The sequence below is a fragment of the Macrobrachium rosenbergii genome, chromosome 14, assembly GCF_040412425.1.
Source record: "Macrobrachium rosenbergii isolate ZJJX-2024 chromosome 14, ASM4041242v1, whole genome shotgun sequence".
Lineage (NCBI taxonomy): Eukaryota > Metazoa > Arthropoda > Malacostraca > Decapoda > Palaemonidae > Macrobrachium > Macrobrachium rosenbergii.
The window spans coordinates 54,597,271-54,621,980 of NC_089754.1; the positions used below are offsets into that span (position 1 = coordinate 54,597,271).

The 24,710-nt window shown below is 38.2% G+C and overlaps 1 protein-coding gene across 3 annotated transcripts in view; it reads left to right on the forward strand.

Moving 5' to 3' along the window:
• The window catches only part of LOC136846160 (uncharacterized), a 102,262-nt gene that overhangs the window by 18,657 nt on the left and 58,895 nt on the right, over nt 1-24,710 (forward strand). Inside the window, exon 1 of one of the 3 annotated variants that reach the window (XM_067116942.1) lies at nt 22,084-22,194. The exons of the other annotated variants lie outside the window; for them this stretch is intronic. The gene's annotated coding sequence lies outside the window, so the exon portion shown is untranslated. Of the gene's footprint in view, nt 1-22,083; nt 22,195-24,710 lie in introns of those variants that run through there. 3 annotated transcript variants of the gene reach the window in all.

The window sequence follows — 24,710 nt, forward strand, 5'->3', positions numbered from 1 at the left end:
TGTCCCGCTGGACTAGTTTCTCTAAGCTTTACCAACTTTCATTTTTTTTTATTGTACGAGGCAAATTCCCTTCCGATATGTTATTGCAACGGTGATAGCTGTCTCGGTGATCATTTCACTTCAGGTTTTGCTTCGAAGCGTTATTTAAAAGCATACTTATGTCCTATAAACTTACAAAATAATTCAGCAACAAGCAACATTATGCAATGTCCTAAGAATAACATGATTATATACTTGCTCACAGTCAAGACAGCTTAACGAAATGTCTATGCCGGTTTGCTATGGACAGAGCAAATTCGTCCATAAAAGAAACACTGTCTGGCAACCGCAAGACACAGGGGAAATTTCCATCCTCGCCACCTTTCCATGATTTACGATCTCCCCTTGCGGGATGGGAAGGTTCCACTGAAGCTTGCTGTCTCGGCTCACAGAAAACGGGTTCCGCCCCTAAACTGAATAGGTCCACACACACACACACACACAAGAACCACCGCCTTGAGGTAACCCAGAAAACTTTTCATTGCACTGATGTTGGCTGGTTACCAGATAACTTTTGATTGCATTGATGCTGGCTGGTTACCAGAAAACTTTTGATTGCACTGATGTTGGCTGATTACCAGAAAACTTTTGATTGCATTGATGCTGGCTGGCGTAGAATAGCTCTGGGTACGAAATTGCAAAGTTAAGTGCACTGCTGGCGCTGCAAATATGCGGTAACCACAGTCACAAAGAAAGCGTGTTTAAGCATTTTGTGATAAATGCTGAATGGTGACGTGATATCCTTCCTCTTTTATCTGTTTACATTCAAGTGTATAAGCAACAGGAAAAAGTGTTCCGGATATAGATATGCACAGCAGTCACTCCAAGCCAGTGAATGCTGTTTTCTAAAAGTCGTTGTTTTTTTAAGTTGTCGATAACGCGGCTGAAATTTGATAAAGTATACGAGACTCACACTTCCATTACTTGAAAGAAACACGAACAAATGGTATAATAAAATCAATACTGACTATTGCATGAAGCCACAAACTTCATTCTCACGTGCAACAAATTAACAAGAAGTAAATCAGACAGATTTTCCTAATTAAAGTGTGGCTTGAAAAGCTTTTCAGGATAATGATTTCTCACATTTTAACAGAAAGTCTAAATATCTTTAAATTCGCTCTGACTCTTTCCTATGGAAATAACATTAGAAGAGATGGATATAATAAGGGCAATAGTTATTTATTTATTTATTTATTTATCTTTTTGGGGTAAATTTAGAATTGTATTAAAATCTGGCATCAAGAGTGAACATAAATGTGAAGTCTTGCTGATCAGGGTCCATATACGTCGCTCCTTGGAAAGTACACATTCAAGTACACATTCATTCGTTTTTTCCTGTTTACTTATACACTTATGTATATCAGACTTGTTTCTGATTCGCCTTACTGTTCCATAAATCTGCTCGTTTTAAATTTACTCTGTGGATGAAAAAGGACTCATAAGGTTTGTTGCAGGTTTCAATCTTCGATTTTTTCTATTATTTTTATATTTATTTAATTTATTATTCATATTTACTTTTATTTTTATCTATCTTTTATTTATTTTGCCTATTTTATTTATTTATTTGTTTTTATGTATTTTTACTTAACTTTTTTACAGGCAAGGAGTTAATCGTGTGCTCAATCGTACTCTTAGATTAGGCCTGGGCCAACCCCAGTTGGGAGACTCCCACACCTACCACCCCCTACCCCCAAAGGGAGGGTATTCTCTCAAGTGCCTACGGTAGTTTTTCCTGGTGTTTGGTGGAGGGGAGGGGGAAGATAAGGATGGGGGGTACCACTCGAACTGTGGTCCTTTAGTACCAGAATCCATCACGCTATCGACTCAGCCACGGAAGTACTTTTTTTACTAGTATTAAAGTGGGCGAGTAAATGGTTATTAGGAGCTTCGGTGGGAGGCTGAAAATACATTTGAACACGCTGACCATTTGTCTGATGATCTTGTAGCCTTCGAAATATTTGAATTTTGAAATTAAAAGAAAACTACCGCATCAAAGTTTGCCACTTGTGAGTCAAATATCAGCTTATGAGTCAAGATTCTTGCTATTAGTTGAGCTCTAGACAGAGTGTGTGCTACTTATTTCATATTGTATGCAATAGTCTTCATGCTCAGGCGTTGCTCCCATTTCACCGTTCTCCTTGACTGAGTTGCCTCTGTCCTTGCGCGTTATCACAGTGACCCAGTTCCTTCGGCCACCTTGGGCTTGCATCTTCTTAGTCTCGTAAGATCGCCTCCCTGTGCCATTTCTGTGAAAAGGCTATCTTTGTCATTACGTTGTGGACATGAAAGTCAACCCACTTTATCGATCTTTCATAGCTTTTTAGTTTTCTGAAAAGAAAACTATTGTGCCGGCTTTGTCTGTCCGTCCGCACTTTTTCTGTGCGCCCTCAGATCTTAAAAACTACTGAGGCTAGAGGGCTGCAAATTGGTGTGTTGATCATTCACCCTCCAATCGTCAAAAATACCAAATTGCAGCCCTCTAGCCTCGGTAGGTTTTAGTTTATTTAAGGTTAAAGTTAGTCATAATCGTGCATCTGGCAACGATATAGGCCAGGCCACCATATGCCGTGGTTAAAGTTTCATGGGCCGAGGCTCATGCAGCATTATACCGAGACCAACGAAAGATAGATCTATTTTCGGTGTCTTGATTATACGATGTACGGAAAACTCGATTGCGCCGAAGGAACTTAACCTCAGCATAAAAAATATTAATATCCTTGGGGGGATGAGAAACCATGTTGGGACGATGAGTATACCTCGTTTGTAAACCAGCTAAAAAAAAAAAAAAAAAAAAAAAGAAAAAGGCCTAGTTAAATTATATGAGGTTGACGCACAAATTTATTTCTTTGGTCGTCTTTTGAATGTGAAAGTATTGTCCTAACAGGTATCAGAGCCCTGAAAAAAAAACTTCGTATTGGGCCAATTATTATTATTATTATTCTTTTTTTTTTTTTGCTTATCCAATGGTATAGTGGTAAGTGTCGCGGTATGCCACTCAGATGTCGCGGGTTCGCGTCACCCCCATGGCTAGGAAAAATCACTGGCTTTGTATTATGATCAGTTACTGCTGCAGTGTTGGGGGCGTCTGCTGCGGTGGGAGGTTGACATCAACATTCTTTGGAAGCTTGAATTTCAAGTCAGTGGCCCCTTTGGTGTAGGTTTCATCTACTGAAGTAATAATAATAATAATAATAATAATAATAATAATAATAATAATAATAATTCCTCTTATTGTCCTCACCATTAAAAAAATCCCCGCACTTCGCCCCAAACACAATTAAGAGCATTACTTTGCAAATTACTTTCACCCATATATGGATGTCCCATTTAAGACCGGGGGGGGGGAACGCCTTCCCTAATGAATTGCCCCTTATATGGAGATGCTGCATAGTTGCTGTATGTTAAAAGGGCTTAAGTTATTCAACGTAACATCAGATTGCAATATAGCAAAATTATCATCGCATGTGTGGGTATATACCTTGAAATACCCATTCATGTACTCCAATGACTCTCAGGTCTCATTGTAACTCAGTGCCACTCTAGAAATGCAGTTCATGGAACCCAATCAAGAATTAAATACACTTGCTTAAGTGAATGACTGATTCTACATCACAAACCGTCGCCATGCCCGAAATATGACATTAGACCGTGAGTCAAATTTCTGAAGTGCAACCCTGTCGTAGAATCGTGATTTTAAATGTATTACGAGACGTTTTGGGAGGTTTAAGGCAGACAGAAAACGTCACTGGCTAAAAAGCGTCATCAATGACTTATGATTTCAGCCATCAACGAGAAGCGTCCGTTATTCTGACTTTAGTAATGCTTCCACTGTTGACAACAAGTATCGCATTGTCAAGCAAGGTACTTAATCAGTAGGCTATAGCTCGCTACATCATGACTCATCGTCGCTTGCACCGAATCGCTGCGGTTTGTTGCAGGGTTTCAATAACCCTTTGCATTTTTGCAAAATTGGGCCTTTAGACCTCCGATCAACTTTGCTGTTTTATATAACCGCGCTTGGGACGACCCGAGTGTAGGAACGTTAACAAAAAAACAAGTAAAAAATGCGCCGAAGTTTCTTCGGCGCAATCTAGTTTTCTGTACAGCCGCTACAGCGTATAAACAAGGCCACCGAAAATAGATCTATCTTTCGGTGGTCTCGCTATAATGCTGTAGGAGCCGCCGCACATGAAACTTTAACCACTGCATGGTGGTGGCTTGTCCTATATCGTTGCCAGAAGCACGATTATGGCTAACTTTAACCTTAAATAAAATAAAAACTACTGAGGAAGCTAAAGGTCTGCAATTTGGTATGTTTGATGATTGGAGGGTGGATGATCAACATACCAGTTTGCAGCCCTCTAGCCTCAGTAGTTTTTAAGATCAGATAGCGGACGGACAGACAAACCCGGCACAACAGTTTTCTTTTACAGAAAACTAGAAAGCAGTAGCGTGGAGGGCAGTTCGTATGAACAAAGACTCGATCAAAGGCACATAGTACAGTATTAAAATTGTTCTTTTACTGATAAAGATTAGACAGCAAAAAGCCAGACAAAAATGTTTTCAGGAAAAGCGAAATAGCAAAATACATTCATGGCACAGAGACCGAGAGTGGCAGAACAGTCTAAAGCAATCTGCTGTGTCCTTCCAAACACGCTGACGATTCTGGGAATGCAGAAATAGGAAGGAAATTCCCTAAGCTGGACGTGAAAAAGAGAACGCTGGTCGAAGCGGGTGACTCGATCTTGCGGTTACCACAAAGCCTGAGCCCCCGTAATGGGGGTAGCGCCGTCACAGCTCCTTATGTGGTGAACTGTAGGCATTACTTAAGGTTCTTTACAGCGTGCTGCAACGCCTTTCGTTCCTTTTACTGTACCTCCTTTCATATTCTCTTTCTTCCACCTTAATTTCCAGCCTCTCCTAACAATTGATTCATAGTGCAACTGCTTTGAGGTTTTCCTCTTGTTACACCTTTCAGACCTTTTACTGTCAGTTTCCGTTTCAGCGCTGGATGACCTCATAGGTCCCAGTACTTGGCATTTGGCCTAAATTCTATATTCAATTCAATTCACAAAGCCTCTGAATGTGATCTATGACAAAGATGAGGTGTCGGTGGTGTTAACTCATCTTAATATCTATTCGGAATTATTTGGGATTCGCTAACACTTACACCAGAACTCTAAGGTATAGTACAATTTTCTGATAAGCTAAAATAAATAATAAAAAAATTCTAAATTCATCTATTACGGCATGGAAATTTTTTTATATAATCTCAGTTGACAAAGCCATTTTATACATCTAAGTGCATCTCTCTCTCTCTCTCTCTCTCTCCTAAAACAAAAAACCTGCTGGTTCCAAAATGTGATTAATACGTGACAGGATTCTTCTTGAGTTTATTCCTGTTGCCTTTTCCTGATATTTAATTATAGACCTTTTTTTTTATATATTTGTCATTCGCTGGCTTTGAAATGGCTGATCCGCAAACCAAGGTTCTGAGGAACTTCCTTGATTACTTCCGACAGCAATGCTTACTTTCCTCAAAGCTTGAAGAATGAAGTTTAAAATTTATAATATATATATATATATATATATATATATATATATATATATATATATATATATATATATATATATATATATATATATATATATATATATATATATATATATATATTAATTGTGTATATATATATATATATATATATATATATATATATGTATATATATATATATATATATATATATATATATATATATATATATATATATATATATATATATATATATATATATATATATATTGTATATATCTAAATAATTGAAACAGTCCATTCTTGCAATCACAAATCTTTTTTATACGAAGAAAGCATATCCAATGTTATATTCACATTCTCCAACTGTGTTTTTAGTACGTGGAGAAATATCCAATGTTATATTCACATTCCAATTCGCTTACTGTTCTCCCTATGTGTCCAGACCACCCCAATTTATTTTAATCAATGATTTCAACTGGGTCCTTTTATACCATATATCATTTCAACTCTCCTTCCTTCAATCTGTGTGGAGGAAATTGATGCAGCCCAATTTCGCGATCAATTTTTCCCAAGTATCCAACACCTACACTACACTTCCGCCAACATGGCGCCGAAATAATCTGCAGACTCTGCTAACCTTGAGAGACTTCTTTGCTCAATAACTTAAAAAAATTCCATAATAGCTCTTATATGACTCTTCATGTGTTCTATGACTCGCCACTTCTCCTAACCGTCCGTGTTGCGTTTATCTAAATTTCCCCGCATGAACCACCACCCACCTGAACCCTTGTAGTGTGTCCTGCGTCCTTCGTGCGATCGCTGGTCTTTCTCCATTGTCCTCCCTTCGTCTGACCATTGACGTTCCCCAACTTTCTCTTCTGACATCATGTCTGACGTTCGCTATACCCGCGGTCTCAATTACCCGCTAAGGCATCGGTTCCGATATCTGTTTCTGAATTGCCCGCTAAAATTTGGTGCTGTAAATGGTCAACAATTACCCGCTAATAATAGCGGTTCCGATAGACTTTTGCTTAATTCTGCTAAAATCTGATGCTGTAAATGTACCTTATTCAACAATTACCTGCTAATAATAGCGGTTCCGATAGATTTTTGCTTGATTCTTGGTAAAATCTAATCTTATGAATGTACCTTACGAAATTTTCACATTCTTCTTCAAAAACCTCAGTCATGGAGGCCGTAGTCTTCTTTCCGCGGAACTACTTTCAAACCAAACCAGGTTGATCCGCTTCTTGTTAATTATGGCGACTCTGCGCATCTTCTAAAAGGTTTTCTGATGCGCTACATATACATCTTTTCAATGTCCTCCTCATCGTAAACCGCTAAACTAAGTAGGTCTGCGCAGAGCTTCTCTGCAAGTACTGAACTGAATTGAATTTAGTCCAGAGGCCAAGCACTGCGACCTATGAGGTCATTCAGCATTGAAATGGACATTAACAGTAAAAGGTTTGAAAGGTGTAACAGGAGGAAAACCTCAAAGCAGTTGCGCTAAGAATCAATTGTTAGGAGAGGGTGGACAGTAAGATGGAAGAAAGAGAATATGAAAGGAGGTACAGTAAAAGGAACGAAAGGTGTTGCAGGTAGAGGCCGAAGGCGCGCTGCAAAGATCCTTCAGTAATGCCTACAGTGCGCCGCATGAGGTGCACTGACGGCGCTACCCCTACGGGGAAGCGTTAGTAGATAAAAAGTAATTAAGGAAAACAATTGTTAATAGCAGTTTCAAAGAAGACTTCATGGTTGAAAAAGTTATTTTAATCCCTCAAAAACTATAAAAGGGCTCTTTGGATTCTTTTCAAATGAGTCTGTGTTGCATCAGAATTCCTCTGAAACCTTTCGGAGTCATCTAAATATCCTAAATTGCCTCCTGCCATTAAAACCGGACACAAATTAGAAACTCTGATCAGAGTCAAGGCAACGGCGAGTGATAAAGAAGGCAGAGGAAATTAAATAATAAATAGTAAATAACAGAGACAAAAAGTAAGGTTTCCGAAGCAAAAGTTAAAGACACCGAGAGAGTGAAAAACGAAAGCAAAAATACTACAAAACAGAAAAAAAAACAGCAATAAACGAATCACAAAGTAAATACCGTATACGCAGGACTCACACTATGTAAATATGCAACATCATCTTCCCTCCGTGCAACTATAAAATATCCATGACGACAGAAAATGCAACCAGCTGTGTAGGTGGCGAATGAATTCAGCAATCAGGACTTGCAAACTTCCAAGGCCGGATGAGTGGCGGTCAAGAACGCGGACGCGCGCGCGCACAAAGGCAAGGACACTTTCAAAAGTACCTTCGAAGGAACTTCCTTGTATTGGAGTGCTCCGGAGTCATTTGAATGGAGACTTTGTTGTATCAGGTGTCCCTCGAAGTCCTCAATAGGGATTTCATTATGAGGAAAGTCCTTTGGAATATTTTATCAAAAGCCCCCCTTCGCATGTCTTTAAGGTATCAGCGTATCGAAAGTCCTGTAAAGTACTTCTCAAAACATGGCAGTAAAGTCCTCTGAAGTCCATCTAAAAGAGACATAATTAAAGTCGTTAAAAGTCCTTCGGAGTCTACCGTAATAGCCACTCCCCATCCAGCCAAACAAGCAACAGGTGCTCGGGGTCTGGAACACAACTCTTGCTGCTCTGTTCTGGAGAACGATTTTTACCTAAACACAGAGCAGTTTCCCTGAAGTCAGTTCAGCCTATATCAGGCAGCTTTGAATTGCGATTTTATGTCCAAAAAAAGCTAACAGCTCTTAGATGAACTAATTATAAAATAAGGAAGGTGAGCTGTTATGCTAAAGCAATCTTACTTAATCTTCCTGTTTTCCATATATGAAGAGGAACAGGTTCGCAATCTCGATATTCAAAAATCAGTACTCAGACATTTTCATCAGAGCCCTGTAAGGAATCTGTTACACACGAAAAGGCGAGTGACGAAACCTTTCTCCTTCTTCTTACCATTATTATTATTATTGTTATATGAAACAAGTGACAATAGGGCGTCACCCATTCTACACGACATAAAAGAACATAGGACCCATCTCATCTTAGGATGCAGAGATAGCTTTGTTATTATGAACTTACCGTAAATGCGATGACGAACCTTGGCAAATTGTAATTATATATATCTGAAAAGAAATGTGTGGAAGGGACTATTCTGTGGAAGATCCTCTACATAATTACGATGTACGTTCGTCAGTGCGTTTTTTTGACTTGTAACCCCACAATTGCAAACGTGCTTTCTCTATGCGTTTCCTGGCTTAGGGACCCTAGGTTGCAATGACATGGCAGCCGAGGCGGGACAGAATTGAAAACCTATATGTTATTATGGCTGATCAGCAGATGCCGACGGATGTTTGGATGCTTATGTACAAATATATATATATATATATATATATATATATATATATATATATATATATATATATATATATATATATATATATATATATATATATATATATATATATATATATATATATATATATAAGAATGCCACAGGATTTTTTCATTTTTTTATTTTTTCATTTTTTTAATTTTTTTTTATTTTTACTTTTTCCATTTTTTCCTGTGGATTCGCTTATACACTGAAGTCACGTGCATCTTTTGCGATTTTTTATACATATATATATGTAATTATATATATTGTTAAATGTTGTGTATATATATATATATATATATATATATATATATATATATATATATATATATATATATATATATATATATATATGAATTATCACATCACCGTGATTTATATGCAAGCATTAAGCTACAAATTTCGTTTGATATCCAATTCGCTCTACCTCGGGAATAATGTATGTGTATATATATATATATATATATATATATATATATATATATATATATATATATATATATATATATATATATATATATATATAATTTATATAATTTATATATATATATTTATATATATATATATATATATATATATATATATATATATATATATATATATATATATATATATATATATATATAATTACAGCGAGCGGTTAATTCTCTCTATGAATAGCTTAGTGGGTGCGTTGAAATATACGAGTAAATAGCCATTTGCTGTACTTGATTATGTAACAGCACCAGGCGGCGACATATACAAACAGGCCACTCGCCTCCTGTTTATCGTGGAGCGTCCCAACCACAAAGGGCCGGAATTCCTTTCGGAATATAAACCATTTCGAAATTACTTTTCCATTTAGCGGTCGAGAAACCCGCTGCAGACTACATTCGGTTGTAAACCTTTTGAGAGCGCGTAGTTGTAGTTTTCTGTAAAAGAAAACTATTGTGCCGGCTTTGTCTATTCGTCCGCACTTTTTTTTAGATCTTAAAAACTACAGAGGCTAGAGGGCTGTAAATTGGTAATTCGATCATCCACCCTCCAATCATCAAACATACCAAATTGCAGCCCTCTATCCTCAGTAGTTTTTATTTTATTTAAGGTTAAAGTTAGCCATGATTGTGCCTCTGGCAACGATATACGACAGGCCACCACCGGGCTGTGGCTGAAAGTTTCATGGGCCGCGGCTCATACAGCATTATACCGAGACCACCGAAAGATAGATCTATATTCGCTGGCCTTGATTATATGCAGTAGCGGGTGTACAGAAAACTCGATTGCGCCGAAGAAACTTCGGCGCATTTTTTACTTGTTTATTTTTATAGATAATTGCTATGTACCCATGCCGTAAAAAATTGCTTTTAAATTGATATGATCTCACAATTGCATGAAATTTCTTATGTCTGTCCTTCTGAAATTCAGTGGTTTCTGGTCGATGTTGATCCTTTGTCTTGGGTCCAGTGTTATAAATGGGAGCAAAATATTACCAGTTTAACGAATGAAACTGTTTCTCAGATGTGTAAATAAGCGTATCATTATAGAAAAATATGGCTGGTATAAATGACACTCAATTACGCATCGTCAGAAAGACAGTTTCCAACTTTCGCAAGGTGCAAAAAAACCGATTTATATCTATTTTTGGCGAATATTACGGCTACAGAAATATTCGATTTCTTCTAATTTAAAATCGCCACTTTGAATCCTTATTTCTGTTACATTGAATTTTATATACAACAATAAATAACCACTAACCTTAAAAATAAAATAATAAATAACCTCAAAATTTGATTCTTGTATGCAAACTCATTGTACTCACACCGTTCAAACCCCGTAGGGGGGTAGTGCTGTCAGTGTACCTCAGGCGGTGCACTGTAGGCTTTATTAGAGGTTCTTTGCAGCGTCCCTTCGGCCCTAGCTGCAACCCCTTTCATTCCTTTTACTGTACCTCCGTTCATATTCTTTCTCCAAGCTTACTTTCCATCCACTTCTAAACTAAACAGCGTTCGACTCTCCGAGCCGCCAATGAAGAATTAGAGGAATTTATTTCTGGTGATAGAAATTCATTTCTCGTCATGATGTGGTTCGGATTCAACAATAAGCTGTAGGTCCCGTTGCTAGGCAACCAGTTGGTTCTTAGCCACGTAAAAATAAGTCTAATCCTTCGGGCCAGCCCTAGGAGAGCTGTTAACCAGCTCAGTGGTCTGGTTAAACTAAGATATACTTAACTTTTCATCCACTTCTAACAATTATTTCCCGTTGCGAGGTTTTCCCTCTGTTACACCTTTCAAATCTCTTACTCTCAATTTCCCTTTCAGGTGTTGAATAAACTCACAGGTCCCAGCGCTTGGTCTTTGGGCAAAGTTCTACATTCCATTCCATTCAACGCAGTTCAAAATGAAATATTGCCAAGCACAAACGGGGAACGAGGTCACTGATGGGTCGCTTCCTACTTGAGCGAAACTGATACGTTTTGTCGAATCAATTCAAATTCCGATTTCATGTCCAATTCTAATTCCAATCGCATGTCGAAAGCCGCTCTCCTCTTTATGACCAGCTAGACAGAAAGAACTTCTTCGCGACAATATGAGAGAGAGAGAGAGAGAGAGAGAGAGAGAGAGAGAGAGAGAGAGAGAGAGAGAGAGAGAGAATGTACGAGCAATGAACGTTAACAGTAGAAATTTTTATACAAAATCTTCGTTTGTCAACAAACCTTAAATCGATTGATTGATTGAATATAGAATTTAGGCCAAAGGCCAAGCACTGGGCCCAATGAGGTCATTCAGCGCTGAAATGGAAATTGACAGTAAAAAGGTTTGAGAGGTGTAACAGGAGGAAAACCTCAAAGCAGTTGCGCAATGAATCAGTTGTCAGGAGAGCGTTGGGAAAGTAAGATGGAAGAAAGAGAATATGGAAAGAACGAAAGGGGTTGCAGTTAGGCACGCTTCAAAGAACCTCAAGTAATGCCTACAGTGCACCACGTGAGGTGCACTGAAAGAGACAAACTCTAAACAAGACATCGACTGACACCCGACGAAAAACTGAAAACTACAGGTCATTACAGAAAACAGGAAAACCAGGGAGATTCTCGAGTCCTGTTGACGAACAGAAATTGCCACGCCAGGAAAACCATCCACTTTTTGCTGACGCGGGTTCGTTTGTTTGCGTTACCGGCCCGACCTCTCAGAAGCCCTGAGCCCCTAACCCCTATTATGCCAGACTCCCTAACGATCCCTACAGTCCTATTTCTCTGAATGGCATTTCCGCTCTGTTGTGAAGTACGACTTCCATGTTGATTGTTTCGACGAGTCTTTTTTGTTTTTTTGTTTTTGGTAACTGTGACAGATTCGACGATTGAATCGTACGATCAATAACGTTGCTATTTCCTCTCTTGGATTTTATACATCGGTTTTGACAATGCTGTTGTGGTAGTGTTTCATCAAAAAAGTGTCTAAAATCTCTCGAAACTGGGGTAATTTTTTTGTCTAAAATGTATTCTAAAATTTCACGAAACTGGGGTGGATTTTCTGTCTAAGATATAATTTAAATTTCACGAAACTGGGATAATTTTTCTGTCTGAAATATAATCTAAAGTTTCACGAAACTGGGGTAGTTTATGTCTAAAATGTAATCTAAAATTTCAAGAAACTGGGGTAGTTTTTCTGTCTAAAATGTAATCTAAAATTTCACGAAGCTAGGTAATTTACCCATCTAAAATATAAACTAAAATTCCACGAAACAGGCTCATTTTTCCATCAAAAAAAATCTAAAATTTCACGAAACTGGGTTCATTTTTTCATCATAAAAAATTCTAAAATTTCAACGAAACTAGGTAATTTTTCAATCAAAAACACATTCTAAAAATTCACAAATCTTGAGTCCTTTTCCATTAAAAATATAATCTAAAATTTCACGAAACTGGGGCCATTTTTCCATCAGAAAAATCATCTAATATTCCACGAAATTGGGATAGTACCACATAAAAACTAAACATAAACAGCTAAACATTCTAAAACCTATATTATGCAAATTCAATTACTGAGTTTTAAATCCCGTGCCTTACAAAAAAAAAAAAGGCCATTTCTGTATCTCATAGCTTATGTAATCTTCTGTACCTGGTTTAATAATATATATAATAAAACGTTAGAGAAAGATGTACAGGAAATCCTTGAGATAATGAATGGACCCCTCATGCATATACAGCGATAAATAATCAGGTTGGAGCATTGATAATAAAAGCAAAAAAATACAGAAGAGAATACATAATTGATTTCTTAATTAACTATGAATGACGAACAAAAGACTAAGCTGACGTGATGTTGAATAAGAAAAAAAAAATCCGTAATGATAGACAAACATTGTGAACAGATGAAAATGCGACTTGAAAACATCAATACTTTCTCACTGAGCAAAAACCCTTGCTCCAGCACACTAGCGGGGAGGGGGGGGCGCCTGGGCACGTGCCCCCGATGAAAAATAATGACAAAATAATGATATTGAACATTTAGATGATAATAACATAAATGAGAAATATAAAAATGGAAAAAAATTAAAAATCCATTACAGAAATAATAAAATTTTGAGAAAAAATCTAAACATTATATATGTATATATACATACATATATGTCACCATAATCTAAGCAGTCTGGTTACAGAGGCGAATAAATACGAGCTTAACAAAGCAGGATTTAATCTCAGTAAGGCACAGCATTTGTTTGATAAAGACAGCTGGGATATTGATGAAAAAAAAAAAAAGACTGGGTCACTCCTGACTATGACCGGCCTAAGATTAAAAAGGTCTCCTAAGGTCGGATGTTACCTTACACAGGAGCGAAAGACCGTGCCACCAGAAGGTCAGCGTAATCTCGGCTGCTGTAAACAGCATTCCTGATTTCCGTAAAGCAAATCTAAGGGATAGGCTGATAGGAAAAGGAAGACTCTCCTTGAAAAATGTCAAGATTGCTGGTCCGCTGGTATGGTGGTTAGTGTCGTGTGGTATGCCACTCAGATGTCGTTCGGGGTTCGCTTCTCACCCAGGGCGATGAAAAATCACTGGCTCTGTATCATGATCAGTTACTGCTGCAGTGTTGGGGTGTCTGCTGCGGTGGGAGGTTGAAACCAACATTCGTTGGAAGCTTGAATTTCGAGTCAGTGGCCCCCTTTTGGTGTGCTTGTTCCGTGTGAATAGATTTCATCTACTGAAATAATAATAATAATAATAATAATAATAATAATAATAATAATAATAATAATAATAATAATGTGCTTGATATGGCTACTGACATCGAAGGGCACAACTGAGTTAGACTGAAAAACAAGTGCGCATCGACTGACACTTAAGCAAGGAGAGGGTACCTGTAAGATAAGCCCTGTGCGCAAAGCAAAACATTACCGCTCAAAATTTTAATGCGCAAAAGTTTTACTTTTAAATACAGCTCTCCAAACCGAAGCGCCTGAAACGAGACAATTCAAGAAGAAAAACAATGAAAAAGAGACCCCAATACTTTTTGTTGCTAGGGATAATAGGAACATAATTACAGTAAAATAAGATAAATGACTTCCGCAAAGACAGGAAGACCGTCGTTGAAAGAAAGTCGGTATTTAGCCTAAACTAGTTAAGGGCCGAACTTAGACGAATGGAGTCTTGAATCAACTTCGTATGAAAAATGTTCTCCGCAATGAACCTTTGGGTTCAATGAATCTTTCCTAGATAGTGACCCCCACAGGATTTAACCCGGTGTGTATATACCCACCTCTGCGGCGTGTTTAGTACAAGACTGTTGGGGATGACCGTAAAAATATAGACAAACGACTGTAAATATCGTAAAGATAATGACCCCCAAGAAATATTAGTCCTAGATAACGACCCCTGAAAACCCTTTGGGGGGTCACTATCTAGGAAAGATCCCTTTATCATAAAGATAATGACCCAAAAGAAGTATTAGTCCTACATAACGACCCCTGAAAACCCTTTGGGGTCATTATCTAGGAAAGATCCCTATGCAAATATCAGAAAGATAATGACCCCAGGATATATCAGTCCTAGATAAAGACCCCTGAAAACCCTTTGGGAGTCACTATCTAGGAAAGATCCCTTCGTAAACATCATAAAGATAATGACCCCCAAGAAATGATAGTCCTAGATAACGACCCCCAAAGCATATCTAGGAAAGATCCCTTTGTAAATGTCATAAAGATAATGACCCCCAAAGAAATATTAGTCCTAGATAACGACCCCCGAAAACACTTTGGGGGTCACTATCTGGGAAAGATCCGGTTTAATCGAGAATTATTGCAATTGTGACAATCGACAAGGAAGTTATGTTCTGAGTTCGGGTTGCTGGTCTGTATTCTAACAGAATGACGCAAAAATTTTCTTGTGAACTTTTGCGGTGCAACATGTAATTAAACCTTTGAGGGCGGGTGTATTGTTGTCTCTGGGGAACCTATTGTCTCCAAACGCTTTCTCATCTCACAGGCTGCTCCGGGAGCAAGAGCCCGTGTTGGCACAAGGCCAGCTCAGTTAAAATAAAAAAACCGCTCTTGTACACTTTATGAGGGAGGGTGCGTTGTTGTCTTTGGGAAACCTATTATCTCCAAACGCTTTCTCATCTTACAGGCTGCTCCAGGAACAAGAGCCCGTGTTGGCAGATGGCCAGCTCAGTTAAAATAAAAAATCGCTCTATTAACTTTATGCAGGAATATGGGGATATTCAATGGACAAAGCCTTTACTTCGTGATGGCTAAGAAAATGTCAAGGTTTTCAAAGCATTTCCGTATTGGCTATGGACAACATGCATCCGGACTTTCCCGGACATGACCACATTTTTTCTTAAAACATGTTGCCAGAAGGAATGTCTCAAAATATCGCAGCAAGCCACAACATCTACTTTAATGATACTCAGTTATCAAATTTCATTCCTAAGAAGTGAAACCGACACGAAATCACCAATTTGGAGAGAGAGAGAGAGAGAGAGAGAGAGAGAGAGAGAGAGAGAGAGAGAGAGAGAGAGTAAATTAGCTGAACTGGGTGCCTAAGGATTACTAAATAATCATGTGTAAGACATGAATACAAATATTTTTCACAACAGTATGGTTTGAGAGCCTACTTTTCTACCCTTCAAGTGTGAAACTAACTCAGCGCGCCCACCTCTAGTGATTTTTTTTTTTTTTTACAATTGTTAATGGAATTTGTACTTAGCCCCAGAAGAAGTTGTTGAGAGCTGCTGCCATTTCTTTTCTAGAATATCCTAGATACAACAAACTTGGCTTAGCTGTCACTCAAAAAAAGTGAAGACAGACAAACTCTAGTTTCTGGAAAGTCCTTTTTTTATACAACTCCATAAAACCTTTCATTGAACCGGCCATATTTTTTCTCTTACAAATGGACAATCCTCTCTGTGGAAGCTTGCCTATCAAGTTCATGGCCTTTATGGGCAAATTTCGCACAGCAACTCAAAATAAATTTCTGCATACCAACTCAAAATAAATTTCGCATACCAACTCAAAATAAATTTCGCAGAGCAACTCAAAATAAATTTCGCCTAGCAACTCAAAATAAATTTCGCCTAGCAACTCAAAATAAATTTCGCATAGCAACTCAAAATAAATTTCGCATAGCAACTCAAAATAAATTTCGCATAGCAACTCAAAATAAACTTCACATAGCAACTCAAAATAAATTCGCAATGCAACTCAAAATAAATTTCGCAATGCAACTCAAAATAATTTTCGCAGAGCAACTCAAAATAAATTTCGCCTAGCAACTCAAAATAAATTTCGCATAGCAACTCAAAATAAATTTCGCAGAGCAACTCAAAATAAATTTCGCAGAGCAACTCAAAATAAATTTCGCGGAGCACCTCAAAATAAATTTCGCGGAGCAACTCAAAATAAATTTCGCAGAGCAATTCAAAATAAGCAAGTACTGTCGGATCGGAATCTGATGAAGAACAAATGGAAGTCCAAAGAGAGAGCCCATGACTCATCTTAACTTGTCGCTAATCTGTTATATCAAATCATTCAATTAATGATGACTCACCTGAGATCTCGAAACATACGATTCCTCGATGCGGAAAAACAGGAAAATCACTTGTTAAACATTGTATTAGCAAGCGATGACCAATTGTTGGTACTGGTTAAATAAATATAAAGTAGTTTTTGCTTGACTTTTCAATCTGGTAGGTTTGGAAATTCAGCAGAATGGAATTTTGGATTCCGACAGGGCAATGCGTTTCTCCGTTAGCATTATACTCTAATGGTAATAACCTTGACGAATTGAGAGAGAGAGAGAGAGAGAGAGAGAGAGAGAGAGAGAGAGAGAGAGAGAGAGAGAGAGAGTATTTAAGGAAGTCAAGACGGCGTTGGAACCAATCAATTATTAGCCATGCATACCAACCACGAAAAAATCAGAGTACACAAAACGGCGGTATGGGAAATAACAACACCAATCACCATCCTTGATGATTAAGACCGGAGCTCTCATCATCTCCTTTCCGCCCAGTTTTGCGTGAGAACAGACTGCGTGCAACCACAGCTTTACCTTACGCCATATGACCAGTTCCGACTGGTTTGAACAGGAATTCTTAGAGCCTATGCAAACCCACTGGCTTGGACGGGAGAGCTGATGCACTTATCTAGGTCCTAAACTCGTATAAAATGAGGAGCTTTTGGCTTAAGAGAAGCGTGGCGCTAGGAGTTAAGAATCAAGATGAGACCCAAAACCCAGCCCTGCAGTACTCCAAGAGAAATTCCCAGATCATTCGCTTTTCATGTGGATTCCGGCTGAATCTGTAGAGAGTCTGGGAACTGGAAGTTTCAGCCACATTTACACGACCTTTACAATATCCTCGGAGAGTTTTCTAAAAGGTATAATTATCATTCACTTCCATACCGATGCGCAACAAACGTATAAGACCACAAGCGTCCATATAAATGCCACAAAGTTTTATATCTTTTATAGAGGGGCAATATATATATATATATATATATATATATATATATATATATATATATATATATATATATATATATATATATACTACATATACACGCATATACAGAGTATATATTTATATTAATATATATTTACGTATATATATTACACAAATACACGAGCAAAACTACTTATACACTCCACAATCGTCAAGAGAAATGGACATTCCCAACATACTGTATATACTAGAGTCACGCACACAAGGATGTAGTAACTTCTAAGTTTAACAACCAGGCTAAAGAGCAGACTCAGCTTCCAAGAAATGAATGTATCCTCCTGCTGACACGACAGTTACTCGTGTTCACCACAGAATTTAAAGGCAATAAACAATCATGACAGGCAACAGTTATCTCGCCAATTCATCTTGCAGTTGGGAGAGAGAGAGAGAGAGAGAGAGAGAGAGAGAGAGAGAGAGAGAGAGAGAGAGAATGGTCTCAGAACTGTTGTCTCCCCAATTCCATCTTGCAGTTGGTCTAGAGAGAGAGAGAGAGAATGGTCCCAGAACTGTTGTCTCCCCAATTCCATCTTGCAGTTGGTCTAGAGAGAGAGAGAGAGAGAGAGAGAGAGAGAGAGAGAGAGAGAGAGAGAGAGAGAGAGAGAGAGATACATAAAAGTTAATGGGTCTGCTTCTGCTTTTTCAATAGTTTTCTCCTCTATTCCATTAGATGACATTAAAGAGAGAGAGAGAGAGAGAGAGAGAGAGAGAGAGAGAGAGAGAGAGAGAGAGAGAGAGACATAAAAGCTAATGGGACTGTTTTGTCAACAGTTCCCTCGTCTACTCCATTAGATGATAGTAAGCAGAAAACAAACACGCAGCTGATTCTCTTCGGTTCGATCAAGTTGCACGACTGACAGCCAAACTCTGCAATGTTTTTCGTGGCCAAATGCAGACGCGTCTATCTGCATATATGCACAGCTTCCAGCAAATGGTACAAATCAAGGATATAAGACTGTTGCCTCTACAATCGAATGTAGATGAAGGTTATGTGCTCCATCCGCGTCTGTAGTATGTTCAGGAGATACTTAGAAAGCGTCTGAATGAAGTTCTGTGGCCGGCTGAGATACGGCCCAAGGAGAATTGGCGAGGATTTTAGATCATTTGAGGACTTCCAAACTCGTTTTGCTTTACCCTAAATATCCATTACTTGTAGCTGTCTAGGTATATTGTTCCCATCAGCACTTTTCTACCCAGCAGGCACCTGTCTAAAGCCACTTTAGAGATTGTTTAACGGAGATATGCGATTTCTGAGGACTTCAAAACTAGTTTTGCCTTTTAACCTGAATGTCTATTGCTTATAGATGTCTAGGTATATTGTTCCCATCAGCATTTTTCTACCCAGCAGGCACCTGTCTAAAGCCACTTTAAGAGATTATTTAGCGGAGATATGCGATTTCTGAGGACTTCAAAGCTCGTTTTGCTTTAACCTGAATGTCTCTTATATACAGATGTCTAGGTATAATGTTCCCATCAGCATTTTCCTACCCAGCATGCACCTGTCTACAGCCACTTTTTTGAATAAAAGTCTAAAGGACCATCTGTACGTTTTCAACCCAAACATTTTATTCGTGTTGCCGACACGTTAATCCAGCAAATGTCATGCCTGAATATAATCGTACACAGTACGTGATTGTGAACTCGTGCATCTGTGTCCGTGCGGAAACGAGCACGAGATGCTTACGTAACACGAATAGCATCGCTGAAAAGGAGGCAGACCCATTCGTTGATTTCTATTAGCTTTACATACATACATAGGCCTACATATTACATATATATATATATATATATATAAATTATAAATATATACATAAATATATATATTATATATGAGAGAGAGAGAGAGAGAGAGAGAGAGAGAGAGAGAGAGAGAGAGAGAGAGAGAGAGAGATGTACCTAAAGGGAAGCAATTATTCTTCAGCAATTTCGAGCTTGAATTTGTCATTGCTTAAGAATAGCGTGACTTTTAACAAAAAAACGCTGAATTCGCAGAAATTAGCATTAGTCATCGGCAATTATACCGTGGCTCGGTTGGATTCCTTATTCTGTTATTACTCATTCCCATTATACGTCATCCACCTCACAGTGTCATTACTGTAAATGATCATCTCTCGACGCTTTCCCACATTCGTGACATTGTCAAGTTCCTTCAACAATTAACCTGCCTCATTGTTATTGCTTTACTCTCACTACTGTATTGTATTGTATATAAAATTTAGACCAAAACCAAGCACTAGGACCTATGAAGTCATTCAGTTCAGAAACTGAAATTGACAGTAGAAGGTTTGAAAGGTGTAACAGGAGGAAAACCTCTCAGTTGCTCTATGAATCAACTGTTAGGAGAGGGTGGAAAGTAAGATGGAAGATAGAATATGAAAGGAGGTACAGTAAAAGGAACGAAAGGGGTTGCAGCTAGGAGCCTAAGGAAGGCACGCTGTGAAGAACTCTAAGTAATGCCTACAGTGCACCGCATGAGGAGCACTGACGGCGCTAACCCCTATGGGGGATTTTACTCTCACTACTCACCTCTTTGTTAATCACTCTATCTCATTTACTTAGTTTTTCTCGCCCGTCTAAAGTTTACTTTCATTTCACTTTGTAAATTCGACCCTGATTTATCACTATCCTCACCAGTTATGGTATGAATCCTTGACAATGACCTGATTGGAGAACCACTTCCACAGTTATGTATAGGTACAAATATATTTCAAAATAAATCTGTGCAGAGAGCTTTCGGGAATCTGAGACTGAAAAATGGGGAATCGAACAGATTCCCAAAAGTTCCCTGTATAGATTTATTTCCAAATATATTTGTACTTATACATAACTGTGGATTTGTTTCTCCATTTCAAGACTCACGCTACTTCGAGTATTTTATTTTTTAATAAATGACCCGATTATTCAGGTCAGGGCCTTTCACCCGGTATGTCAAGGGGCATTATTATCACGTTTGCCGGCGCGTGCCATAGGGTATGTCTCAGATACGGCCGCAGGAGATAGACTGTGGTGAGAAAAAGGGAGATAAGACTGCCTGTCAAAGAAAGGTCATCGGTGGAGAATCTCAGCCTTTTTTTTTCCCACCAAGTACCCCCTGAGGTGTCGGACTTTTGACCCGTGCCTAAACTCACCAGACGCTGGATTTAGATTGAATAATACAAATTAAAATGTAGACTATATATTATATATATATATATATATATATATATATATATATATATATATATATATATATATATATATATATATATATATATATATATATATATATATATAAAATCCAGAATTTCTGCTCAAAACAGAATTCACTTTACCCTGGGAAAGCTTACTCCTAAGTTGAGTTCATTTGATAAGTACAGAAGAACCCAAAATTAACCAAAGAGTTTTCCTCCTCCAATCGTTTTTTATTAGTTTTCTGTAAAAGAAAACTATTGCGCCGGCTTTTTCTGTCCGCCCTCAGATCCTAAACACTACTAAGGTTACAGGGCTGCAAATTGGTATGTTGGTCATCCACCCTCCAATCATCAAACATACCAAATTGCAGCCCTCTAGCCTCGGTAGATTTGATTTTATCTAAAGGTTAATGTTAGCCATAATCGCGTTTCTGTCAACGATACAGGATAAGCCACCACCGGGCCGTGGTTCAAGTTTCATGCGCCCACAGTTCATACAGCATTATACCGAGACCACCGGAAGATAGATCTATTTTCGGTGGCCTTGATCATACGCTGTACAGAAGACTCGATTGCTTGTTTTCTTCATTATTGATCTCCTGTAAGTTTTTGCCTGTGCTTATCTCAAACAAGATGATATTATTCTCTTGACGTCAACAATGGCCTCCGCTTTGATTGGTAGACCCAGTTCGTTAAGTCACTTTAGTACTGAGAAAACGAGTTCCATAATGCGCAAAGGCAGTCAGTGTTCCCCTCCCATAACTCTTACAGTACAGGAGAGTCTACTGAATCAAACGTCGACTACATGCAATGGCTTCTTTCACAATACTGCCGACTCATCAAACATCAATGAGGTAATTTGTGATTTAAAATATACATTTGATAAGATAGGCGTTGAATGATTACCTTATCAACAGCATAACAGATTATAGAATTAGGAAACTGCCTCCGGAATCCTTTTTCGAGACGATATCAGTCGCGTCTGAACCAGCCGTGTGGAAGCTTTACGTATATACAAGTCATGGACCGTTCGAGTACCTTTAACTCTGGGGAGATTTTGATGATAAAGGACGCCGCCATTTTGGGTAAGAAACAGGTGCTGCTTTGGCTTGTTATCTACGCGTCATCTACTCCCAGGTGCTAGTACTAAAACTATTCATCCTGGTACTAAACATGGCGGAAGCTCCTTATGACGCCGTGTTTAGTACTAGCCCCTCGGGGATCAAAGTATTATATACACCCATTTCTATGTTGTATGGTCGACAAATTACTCCGAGGTGCTAGTACTAAACCTATTAATCTTGGTACTAAACATGGCGGAAGCTCCTTGGAATGCCGTGTTTAGTAATAGCCCCTACCTAGGGGATCAAAGTATTATATACAGCCATTTCTATGTTGTATGGTCGACAAATTACTCCGAGGTGCTAGTACTAAACCTATTAATCTTGGTACTAAACATGGCGGAAGCTCCTTGGGATGCCGTGTTTAGTACTAGTACTAGCCCCCCGGGAATCAAAGTATTATATACTCAAATTTCTATGTTGTATGGTCGACAAATTACTCCGAGGTGCTAGTACTAAAACTACTGATCCTTGGCGGAAGCTCATTGGGACGCCGTGTTTAGTACTAGTACTAGCCCCTCGGGGATCAAAGTATTATATACATCCGTTTCTATGTTACATGGTCTATTTCGGTGTTTATTTTATTTATGGTTAAAGTTAGCCATGATCGTGCATCTGGCAACGATATAGGACAGGCCACCACCGGGCCGTGGCTAAAGTTTCATGGGCCGCGGCTCACACAGCATCATACCGTGACCACCGAAAGACAGATCTATTTTCGGTGGCCTTAATTATATAATCTGTAGAGGCTGCACAGAAAACTCGATCGCGCCGAAGGAACTTCGGGGCATTTATTACTTGTTTTTGGGTATGTTGTCATTCAGATATTCTGTCGAGTAATGTTATGTTATCGATCAGGACAAGAAAGACAAAAGGGTCATCAGCATGTGTTATAATATCAGCACGCGCGCAAGATCGAATAAATGAATATAATCGGAGTATGGAAAGACAACACGACCGCAAATCATTTATATTATATTTATATCCATGTGAACGCAGCACACTGACAGGCATTGCGAAGGGATGAGAAATGAAATTTAAAACATCTTAACTGCATTATTATTATTATTATTATTATTATTATTATTATTATTATTATTATTATTATTACTTCAATACATGAAGCCTATTCACACTGAACAAGCACACCAAAGGGGCCACTGACTTGAAATTCAAGCTTCCAAAGAATGTTGGTTTCAACCTCCCACCGCAGCAGACGCCCCTACACTGCGGCAGTAGCTGATCATGATCCAGAGCCAGTGATTTTTCATCGCCCTGGGGGAGACGCGAACCCCCCACGACATCTATGTGGCATTCCACGACACTAACCACTGAAACAGCGGACCATATGGCCCGATTCAATGAAATGTGGCCATTTTCCATGCATAGTGGTCAACAGCTTGCCAATAAGGCTGCACTTTCTCGTTACTAGGGGTCAAAACCCATCCACATTTTGGGGATGGCAGCAAAGTACAGTGACTGCAGGACACTACATACTCCACATGGACTGAAGATGCCTCTTTCTAAAAGAAGCAATTTATATCATTCTTGGAAAAGCTGGAAGGCCTAATTACCATTATTATCGTCAATAAAATGCGCAAACATTCAGTGAACAAACTTAAGAGTTAATCACTTACAATAAAGACAAACTTCAACAATTGCACTCGAAACTTCTGAGCATAAATCCTGTTCAGTCTGCTCTGAACTGACACTGGAGACTCCCTGTTCCTTTCATCAGGTCACGAATGGTGATGATGATAATATGAAGATAGCGAAATGAATTAGAATAAAAGCAAATCATGGAAAGAAACATGACTTTGTTTTCTGGGTGCAAGCAAAGCAGAGTCTTAACGTCATCGGATGTGTGTATGGTGAAGGCAATAAACCTGCCTCTCTCTCTCTCTCTCTTTTTATATATATATATATATATATATATATATATATATATATATATATATATATATATATATATATATATATATATATACATATATATATATATATATATATATATATATATATATATATATATATATATATATATATATATATATTTATATTAAATATATATATATGTACATATAATTTGACGACAGTTTGATAAGCCATTGAGCCATATCCATAATGCAATCATTCCAGAATATCTCGTGACAAGCTTGTTAATATGCAGTTGAGTGATTAATAATAATAATAATAATAATTAAAATCAATTCCCAAGCTGTTCCAACGCGTACAAAATGCTGTACATACAGTTTTATTCACTGTTGGTCAGTCTATGAATTTTCTGCACAGCGTATAATGTTGTATGAAACTCTCAGCCACGGCCCAGTGGTGGCCTGTGTTGTTGGCACCTATAACGGTGCCAGAAGCACGGTTACGACTAACTTTAACCTTAAATAAAATAAAAAAAAATACTCAGGCTAGAGAGCTGCAATTTGGTATGTTCGATGACTGGGGGGTGGGTGATCAACGTACCAATT